The following is an 11,761-nucleotide window of genomic DNA, read 5'->3' as shown; positions in this document are numbered from 1 at the left end:
AAACCTTCTTAGCTTAAGTGTACACTCAGACAATCAATCATCAATCAACATCTATAGCACACTTCCGAAAGGATGCCTTGACTCATAAATCTTTTTTTTTCTTTTTTTTAACACGGTAAGTTCATGGCCTCCAGAAAGACTCCTTTCGTCTTACCGTATCCCGTCAAATTTACTTCCAATTACTCATAAGAATAAACGACCTTATTTAACCTTTAGCCATTTCTGTTAATGATCATTACACCAAGTGCCTGGTGTCATTTTACCCTCATTACCTGTCGCTAATATATTACTTCACGAAAGCATCACATCAAATTCTGCATGTCTTTGGGAAGAGTCATTATCAAACTTTTACTATAGTGTAGGATGTAGCGATTTACTGTACATTTACGTTTTCATTATCATACATAGCAGTGTTCTCTCACCTTCACAAACATATGATTTCTAATCCGTATGATCCGATAATGTTGTCAATAATTCTTCGTAACTGAAGTATAACCAACTTTCTCATTTCGAAAGGATCCCATTATTAGCATTGGTATAAGTTAAAACAATCAACATTTGTTTTTTAATTCTAAGACTGCTTTCATAACCACAGGTATAGCATTCAAACATCCTTAATTTTCTTTTTTACTGAACCCTAAAGTACCACCAAACGGTTTCTGATTAGGTTTAACAGTGATCTTTTTGCCCTTCTAGAGTTCGTACACAGTAAAAATATATTTCAAAAACTCTATATGATACCTTTACAGTGATAGTAGGTGCATATATACAGTCATAAAAGAGTTAATTATAAACTAGCTCCATCTAAATAATACTTATTTCAATATCATGTTTGAGGGGTGCGAATTTATAAATTCAAAAACAAAAACAAATGGAAATATAACCAGGAGCATTTAGTAAAACAACGAAGACAACTACATTTCTAACATTTCAAGAATATATAAAAAGTCAACACTATACAATAACTTTAGATCACAAGCGAGAGTCTCCATAAGGAAACGTCTCCCATTATTAGGAAGATGAGCAGTCGCAACATGTTATTTGTGACGGGCGAGGCTTCACGCTTGTCCCATTTCATCTGGGTGATACAGCATGACCTATTTTGCCCATTCGCATCGCTAGTGGAGAGGTAGGCATTCTCATACCATTAGTTATATGCCGTCTTGGAGAGTCACGTATTATTTCCTCATAAAAGTTCTCGGATACGATGTCGGAAACTTCGTCAAGATCAGTGTTTTGTGGTCTTGGACTCTTTCAATATTTTTGCTCTCACTACTATTATTATTATTATTATTATTATTATTATTATTATTATTATTATTATTATTATTATTATTACACATGTAAGTTACAGGGCCACATTCAAAAAAGGGAGAGATCAGTGCAAAGAAAGGTGATAAGAGCAGAACAGAATGCACATGAATACATCACACTGTGATGCAAAATCAGTTAACAATATGATACCCACAGATGAACGAATTATTCTTTGGCCATAAAACAGATCAACCGTTTTCGAGCTAATACCGAAAAAAATTTTGATCTCCATAGGTAACAGAAAATGGATCTGCAATTACCTCAAATTCAAAAACATGGCCACTCGTACAATTTCCCTTTCCTGACTAATCACTTCAATCAACATTCCCCCAGTGAGAGTAGATTAATCGCAATAAAATCTAAACTTTCCCAAAAAGGCGATTTTCCATTACATGATTTTTAACTTGCTTTGGGATCTCCGTTTTACTGCCACTTCACGGTGGCTGTTTTCAAAGAACTTTGTTTCTTTCACTTCACTTTTTTAAATTCACGGACACAAACCGCCTCTTTTCCGTTCGTCTGCAAATACTGCATTTACAGCAAGCCATAACTCTCTCTCCATTTCCATCTCTCCTGTGCATACTCACATACCCACACAGCACGTACAAACATGCACATACTCGGGCACCTGTTTACCTCTACGTCCAAGAAGTAATTTGACATATGGTTGGTGAATTTAATGATTACTACCGAAATGAAATAAGAAACATTTGACTTAAAGTACGTGTGCATGTATATGTAATACTTCGCAACAGAATTTACCTACGCTTACATGTTATATACGTGTACTCACGTAAAGTTTGCCTCAATTTCGTGTTTTCATATAAAACTTTCTACACCTTTGCCAATGCTGCCCGTTCAATATTTCTTACTAAAAGTTTTACGTACGGAGAACACACCTAGTGATGACTACAAAGCTACTATTTGCTTCCAAGTCAAAATATCAGACAGCGAAGAAAAACTGCAGAAATCAGTGAAAGAGTTTATAAGTCTCTCAAAAGGAAAATGCTGGGAATAAACGTGAGAAATAGTCATTCCTCTGAGAGTAGACGAAGGTCACAAAGATTAAGCAGTGAGCTTGAACATTGGCGGCAAGAGAATGGAAGGAAAAGTTTTTATAAGTATCTGCCAGTAAATCATTCGGATGATGTTAAGATTAGAATTGGAATATAAAGTTTAGGCCAAACTCCAAACGCTGCGGTCCATGAGGTCATTCAGCGCTGTAAATAAAGTTGAATCGATTGTTAGGCAAAGTAAGATTGTAAAAATAAAAGAAAGCGCATATGAATGGAGGTATAGTAAAAGCAATGAAAGGGGTTGCAGCTAGGGGCAGAAGGGGCGCCGTAAAGAACCTTAAGTAACGCCTACAGTAGTACTGTGTAAGCTGTACTGACGGCACTACCCCACACAGGGGCAAGATCTGAGAAAAGGCCAGACCCAGAGTAAATGCAGCTAGAAAGGTAACAGGATGTTTGCAAAAGATAAGGAGGAAATTCTGGAAAGAATGAAGGGAAATTTTTGTATTGCGTTTTTACGTTCAATGGAACCAGTGGTTATTCAGCATCGGGACCAAAGGCTTTACGTGACTTCCGAACCACGTCGAGAGTGAACTTCTATCACCAGAAATACACATCTCTGACCCCTCAGTGGAATGCCCAATCAAATCTGTCGAAATTCAGTGTGGATATTGATGCAAATGAAAGCACGTGGAAACTGTATATATGGACCTTTCACGTAGTATCTGCCACATGGAAGAACTAACAGGATTATAAATATAGGCACAGGGAGGAGTAAGAGGGTGTGCCTGGGTGAACGTAATCAGAGCACTCTGAAATGTTTCACTCATTTAGAAAGAATTGAGTGTGACTGGTAAGGGAAAAAGTATACAATTCGGATTAGTTGTAGAGAAAGTGAGAGGAAGACCTAGAGAGGGTTGGACAGGTGGTGTAATAGAGGTACTGGAAAGGAAGGGCAACAGCATCCAGGAAGTAACAAGGCGTTTACAATAATGGTGAGAGATGAAGAGTGTGTGGAAGTTTCGATGCGGTGCTAGCGGGAACCCTGTGATCATTGCTATATATTTTCAAGAAGACAACTCCTATTAAGGGAAACTGCTCAATGTTGATATATATATATATATATATATATATATATATATATATATATATATATATACACATATACATATATGTGTGTGTGTGTGTGTACACTGGACACTAAAAATTCAATGAAGCAAGCTTGGTACTAGGTGCATATTGCCAGAAATTTTGCTTCGATATTTCCATCCCAGTAATGTCTTTAACTCTGATTCTGTCTCCCACTACTTACTATTATTATCTTGTTCGAAGGGGTCCACAATAATAAAAAATGCTGCGAGTTCGTGTATAGTTTTGAAACTCTTTACAAAAAGCTTTCGAACCCTGCCCTGGGTTCATCTTCAGTCCATAGCAGGGTTCGAAAGCTTTTTGTAAAGAGTTTCGAAACTATACACGAACTCACAACATTTTTTATTATTGTGGACCCCTTAGAACATTATATATACTCTCGCGATAGAGAGTTTTTCCCCATTATTATCTTATTATTACAATTGGTTTCTCAGGAATTTACCGATTTTTCCCTTACTGCCCATGTATGTACCACTTAAATCAAACCATCTAACTAAAGCAGGCCACAACTAACAAAATTTGCCCTAAACTTACCTAAAACATCACCATAGTAACAGCAACACTGACCAGGAAAGTCAACTTCACCAGTGATGCAACTGATATCATTATTGCTTGTGAGATTAGAGATGGCAGATCAAAGTGTACACTGTATATAGCATACAGTCTTTAACCCACTATGTACAGGGTTAGTGATCATACTTTTCATCCTGTCAATGATATGTTAAATATAGAGACGGTTTAGGCGTGTCCTTCATAAAATGGGAAACATAAGATTTCAGACTCTATTTGGAAATGTCGGTTATTCTGTTTCTTTATTTACATTATTTTTCGACCTCCAACGTCATAAACTATTGAACTTTAATATATTCTAATATTCTCCCCTCTCTCGTTCTTATCTATTACAATTCACAATAATAAAATCAGAAAAATGAAACGCATTTCCCATTACTTTGAATATCGCTCTGCTGCTAGAAGCAATACACACTGTATTACTTTGTCTAGCTCTGCCACGTGTATCTCACCATTGCCAAAGTAACCCCGCAGGCTTTATTTAATTTTTTTTTTTTTATTCATTTATGTATTTTTTTTTTTTTTTTTTTTTTTTGTTTTTTTTTTTTTTTTTTTTTGGGGGGGGGGGGTGGGGGGGGGGGGGGGGTTGGTTATAACCGAAAACCAAGTGATTTTCTCCGGCCACTTCTAATTTCGAAGGTCATGTGCAGATATTCAACCCCCGAGGGTTCCATGTCTTTCGAGTTTCACAGAAAATCCGTCATGAATTTATCATCTCGAGTAAATATTATTTTCCGCTGTTACTGACAGCCGGGTCTCTTCGCGAAATCCTCACCAGAATTTATGCCATTTTCCTGCAACTTTCGTCATGGGGTCGTTACATAAAGTGCACGTGAAAAAAACGCAAGCTAATGATAATTCTTCTAAAACAAAGAGTTATTCTAATGCCAGATATAATATATATATATATATATATATATATATATATATATATATATATATAATAAAATCAATGAAGGCATACAGGAAGGGCTGGGAGGGAGTGGGACTACACTGAAATTGATTATATCGCTATAACTGAACGAAGCAGCTGCATAGTAGATATAGACAGGTTCTTGTCATAAGAAGTTGCAGTAAACAGTGGGATGCTACAAGGGAATGTCATTTCCCTTCTTCTGTTTGGTCTACTCATGGATTTTAAATTGAAAAAAAGTGGTCGAGAATGGAAGGATTAAAGTGGAGCCCCAATACATAGGCCTGGACAAAAGCATAACAATAATGAAGCTTTATCTAAAAGGATTCAGTCGATTTGAGAATAAAGATTTACAATGAATACAAGGAGTCAGATTGCACAGCAGGATTAAAAATGATAATCTAGGAAATTACAGTAGCTCCGCATGTACGGTAGATGAAATTATGATGAAAAAGAGAATAAGATCGCTTGGACGTGTCCTCCACAAAACTCCTAAGCACACTAAGTTTATAATGTCAGCTGGGATCCAGTGGGAACCAAAAGCTATGGAAAGCTAAACCAACTTGGATGGGAACTATGAGATAGGAAGTTGGAGGCGAGTAGATATTAGTGAGATAAACTGCAGGGAAATCATGTGTATATTATAAATATATATATATATTCTATATATAATATATATTAATATATATATATATATATATACATATATATATATATATATATGTGTGTGTGTGTGTGTGTGTGTGTGTGTGTGTGTGTACATACTGAAATTCTAGTATTCAATCACTTCCATATATAAAAAAGTTACCTTTCCCATTTGGCATGTGATGAACCAGAACAAAGCAATACCGAATACTGATACTCGTATAAAACGCACACACACACACACACACACACACACACACACACACACACAGAGAGAGTGAATCAAAATGGAAACGGCGTTCCCAAGGCCAAATAAAATAAGTCATGAGCGTGGCTCTATAACAGCGCTCTGTTGACATATGGCTGCTGCATGACTCTCATATGTATACCAAGAGCGGTGCCTGGTGTTGCTTCTCCCCGAGAATCTCATGCCAGATGTCGCTGTAACCAACAGGACCAACTTACACCTTTTAAACTTAAACCGGTTATGAAACTTATGAAACTTCCCGCTTTCCAATTTTCTCAGTAGTTGAAACTTTGCATTTCTTACCTCAAAGATCTAAAACAGAGCAAAAGGCTAGAGGATTATAAGACAGAAAGAGGATGGGGACACTTTCGTAAATATATTTTCATTTGCTATATTAGGTTTCGGTAATGAGTTCCTGGAATAGAGACGGAAATAAAAAAAAATAACAAATAACAAACGGCATACGTTGCGTTGCTTCGTACCTGAAGACCTAATCGAATCGCAAATGTATTTGCGTCAGCAAGCTCTCAAGATTAATTGGGTTCAATAGGCTGTGCAACTTTTTAACGATAGCAGGACGGAAATAGCTAGAAATGCGAGAAAAGTCATTGCATACGAGTCACGGATACTAGCACGCAAGCGAATACAAAACCACTCCTATATGTTATGTCAGTGTATTATGGAAGAAAATCTTCTTTAGTCCTTTTCTACAATAAAAATCCTCTGAGAAAAACTACAATTTTCATTTAACATAGGGTTATAATGGAAAATCGGACATAAATTTTCATACAAACACACTCATACACACACACACACACACACACACCACATATATATATATATATATATATATATATATATATATATATATACCACACACACACACACACACATATATCTATATATATATATATATATATATATATATATATATATATATATATTGTGAGTGTGTATCTGTAAGGCTTTTTCTAATCCAGCTAAAATTACTCCAATATGCAGCGTCTGGTAACGTTTAGGTGAAAATCTGGATCCATTATTAGTTATATATCATTTCCTTTTATTTGTCTGTGGACAAAAATTTAAAAGCCGTTTGTCTTTTTTCCAGACAATGCCCATTAAGACTAACAAAAGAAGAGACCGAAAAAGCATTTAGAACTGAACAAAAATCTGTGAGGAGAAATTAGTTAATTGGGTAGAAGGGCTGCTGTCTATACCAACTGATCCATAGTTTTGTCCCAACGACAAGATTAACAATGAAGTGGAGGCGTTTATTACCAAGGCTGCATAAAATATTCAGTAGTAAAACAATATGAAAAAAAAAAAAATAACAAGATGGTGTAGAACTTCTTAACGTAACAACAATACAAACAGCAAGGACATGAACCTGATGGTACAAAGCGAAAATTGTAAACACCTTGCTAACAGTCATGGACTTGCGCCATGCCACACTAGATCCTTTAAATAGAGCACCAGACCTCAGCATGACTAGATAAGAGTGTGGCAGATGAAGCATGACGAAAGAGAGCTCCCTGTGCTTAAAGAAGAATGACACCTGTATTTCAACAGTATGAACACATATATAAATATTAACAAGTGGCAATGTTATAAGTCATCAAATCGCGCATATCTCCAATATCTACTGCAGATCAAATGACACAATTCAGCGCAAAAAGAAGAAAACTACCAAATAAAACACATCGGAATAACTTAATCCTTATCCGTAGCTCATTGTCATTATTATAAGATTTCCCGTAGTTTTTAAGAGAAAGAGAAAAAAAAAGTTAGATGTATAAATATTATCCCTTAAGTATAGATAGATCTGTGATCTTGAACCCAAGGTCAGTCACTCAATTATAATGGTTTACCCCCAACTGTCCAATACTGAAGAAAAGAATAAGAACAAAGGAAGAAGTCCAATAATTATATACCATAGTTACTAAATGTAATTTCTATTATATTAGATATGAAAAAAAAATGACATTTGTTTTTTTTCTTTAACACAACAAAATTAGGTCAAGGTCACCGATACTGAAAAACACAGCTTACCTCTAAATTAAATATCATGTGTATGTGTCATATTTAAATATAGTCAGAAAAAGGAATATTTAAATAATCATTATATTCTTATATTTATTATATTCTGATATCCCTTGGGAGGGGCAATACTTTGGAGCACCTCGTGAATAAATTGAGCATTCAAACTGCACCCACTTAATCACCGCGGAATCTTGATAACCCTGATAGCTAATCCTTGGAGATCCTTCCTTATTTGGTCTTTGCCTCAAGGGCTGCACGAAGCCACAACTCATCACTAGCTGCTACCAGAAATCCCCACTCACTGAAAAAAGTTAGTACAAGGCCTCAGTGGAGGCAGAGGCAACGCTCAAAGCTGGAATCATGCAATAGGCCTTTGTCAATGCGAAGCGTATTGACGTTCATTATCATAAGATTTGACTGATTTATGAAAATCCTGCCATGAAGCCAAGAACTTGGGCACTCCCAGCCATTCAGCATTTACGACAGTGAAAAGAGGGAGTAGGAAGTTGTATTACATGTTGGAATGGAAGTATGGAAGCGGATTGGAGGTAAAGTAAAAGGCTAAAAGTGAGTGCTAGCTGGGATTGAAGGGACACTGCAAGCAAATGTTGGTAATTCCTACCGTGCACCACGTGAGATATACTGACAGCACTGTACCTCTAAGAGGATTATCCAATGATGATAATAGGAACTATGGCGCTGGTAATCGTCATTCTCACTGTCGTCATCGTCACTATACTGCATATAAGGATAGCAACATAAGCGATTATAAGAACAAGGATTATCCCTAGCTTAAAATAATATTAATAATGAATGCCCGAAAATTTTAAAGAACAAAAATGATGATTAAATACACACAACAATTTCTGCGAAAAAGAAAAAAACATAGAGCGAATGGAAACAATAACAGCAAACTCACTGATAAGAAAGCAGAGAATTCGAGGCTGAAAATAATTTAGCGGGCTTTAGAAGCCTTTGGGCGAGAACGGAATAAAAAAAAATCCTCTTAATACGCTCACGTTCACTCCATATTTCACGAGGGCAAATATTCCGGTTAGAAAATTGGACTGATTTATGGGTCAAGATTCGAGGCAGCAACAGAAGCAAAAGACCTGTTACTCTAGAATGAGGGAAACAGAGAGAGAGATAGAGAGAGAGAGTGAAAGAGAGTACGAATGAATGCGTTAGCTTCAATCATTAGATAAAATAAATGCGGCCGCAACCACACTTTTATATAAATATATATATATATAATATATATATATATATATATATATATATATATATATATATATATATATATATATATTACTTTTCTCTCTATATTTTGGTGTTTTTATGGGCTCCTTTTATCGGATGGAATTCTGTTGTGACAGAACATTTTACCAGTTATATGTATATGTATATATATATATATATATATATATATATATATACATATATATATATATATATATATATATATATATATATGACCGCGCTTCTTGAAACATACTTGGGAAAACATTTCCATATTTCAAATGACTCAGCCACCTCGGTTTTGTTTCCGAGTGCTGCAAATCCAATTCCTGTATATGTTTTAGTTCGCACATCAAATCACAACAATTTTTAAAATTCAAATAATTACCTTTTCTCAGCCATAAATTGTTGGCATCTACATTATACAATGGAATTTTTACCTTCAAATTTTTCTCTTCATACCGGTTATTAATTTTATTCTTCAATTTATATTTTCATTTTATTTTTCTCTCTTCTTGAAAGACTTTCATGGTGACGATCTAAACCGACTGAGGATTCAACAATTAAAGTTTTGACGTTCCTCGCTATTGCTTACCGATTCAAAATTTCCAGCCGACGACAAGGAAATCAATACAGAAATTTTAGCCCTGACTGGGGTGGTGTAACCTCACGCATTTCATTGCTGAATATCTCGGCCAAATAAAAATTACGCTCTAATGTTTCACGACGTTCACATTGAGGATCCGTTGTGACACTTTTTTTTTAGTATCCCTAAACATGACATACGGGTAACGAATAGCAAAAATTAACGAACGATTTACCTATCGATGAAAATTGCCCTACCTTATAGAAAAAGGAAATATCAAAGTAGTTGACATGGCTACCATCTCCGCCCTTTGCCAAAAGGTGGCAGCAAAATTTAATGATATTAACAAGAAATGATAATCAATAACAGGATGTGCCTCGTCATATTAAAAGCAAAAATTCTTGAGACGAAAGGAAATATCAGACATTAATAAATTGTAGAAAAAAAAATTTTTTCCTTTGAACAGAATACGGAGAAATTACAACCACATACATGTGCCAGGATTCTTAGATAGTCGCAAGCCAAAATTTGTGGAGATGTTCGCAATAAAAAAAAATTAGTTTTCTTTCATACAAACATGCCGGGAGGGATGGAAGAAAAGTTGGGGAGGGTGAAACTTTAATAACGCTCACAAAAGAATTCTGAAAGACATCCCCCAAGAAATATTTAAGTTACAGAAGAAGCGGAGAGAGAGAGAGAGAGAGAGAGCGAGAGAGACGAGAGAGAGAGAGAGAGAGAGAGAGAGAGAGAGAGAGAGAGCAATCCAGTTCGGAAGTTTGAAGGAAATATGCATCGTTTCTTTTTTAAGTATAAACTCAACATATTCTAGAGAGAGAGAGAGAGAGGAGAGAGAGAGAGAGAGAGAGAGAGAGAGAGAGAGAGAGAAATCCAGTTCGGAAGTTTGAAGGAAATGTGCATCGTTTTTTTAGAAGTATAAATTCAACATATTCTAAAGAGAGAGAGCGCAATCCAGTTCGAAAGTTTGAAGGAAACGTACATCGATTTTTGAAAAGTATAAATTCAACATATTATAAGAACATATCTAAAAAGAAGGAGAATACAGTTAGAAAATGGGACCTGAGAAGATCTAACTACTAACTCGATTACTATGTAAAAGAAGGACATCAGGAAAAACTTTCTGTACCTCCAAGAATTGATGAATTTACTACATGAAACTTATAACTGTCGACTAATATAAATGCTACCAAATTCTTGAATGAAATTAAGACTGCTTTTCACCATGTCTGTCAAATTGAATATACTTCCGCTTCACCCCTGCTTCCCTACCAGTCGTATTCAGACCGAAAAAAAAGTTCTACAAAAACTGAAGAAAAGGCTGTTTTCGTTAGCCAGTTTGAACCTGGAATGCAATCTCTCTCTCTCTCTCTCTCTCTCTCTCTCTCTCTCTCTCTCTCTCTCTCTCTCTCTCTCTCTCTCTCTAAACAAAATCTTTCTAAAGACAAGAGTTTACATCCATCACATTAGGCTTGAAATGTATGGATTCATACTTTAAAAGGTTGTTATGATTATGGATAAAGTTTAAAATTGTATGAAAAAACTTCACTTTACAAAGTGGTAAACGAAGCTTAGTGCGGTAATCTGCCTATTCCGAATAATGCAGATTTTCGCACAAACTAACGTCATGGTGTTTTGGAGTCCAATATATCAATGTCGGAAAGTGAAGACTGCACGCGCACTCAGTGCAGAACCTCTCACATACGAACTGGTGTCTTGTAATAAACCCAGTAATTGGGGTTGTAAAAAGGCAAAGATGTAAACCATTGTACTTCAAGGTTCGAAATGATGCTAATAAGTCTTTATGTTAGGCGGGAAAAACGGTTAATGTGACGTTTCCTGCACATGTGGGTATTTTCACAATTGAGGGGAAAAAATAAGCAAAAAGTAGTGACCATTATAACAATCTCATTCTTTGCCTGGAGTTAAACACATACACAGACACACAACTATAAATATAAATGTATATATATATATATATATATATATATATATATATATATATATATATATATATATATATATAT

The sequence above is a fragment of the Macrobrachium nipponense genome, chromosome 6, assembly GCF_015104395.2.
Source record: "Macrobrachium nipponense isolate FS-2020 chromosome 6, ASM1510439v2, whole genome shotgun sequence".
Lineage (NCBI taxonomy): Eukaryota > Metazoa > Arthropoda > Malacostraca > Decapoda > Palaemonidae > Macrobrachium > Macrobrachium nipponense.
The sequence above is the reverse complement of the archived record's forward strand: the minus strand, read 5'-3'. Positions refer to the sequence as shown.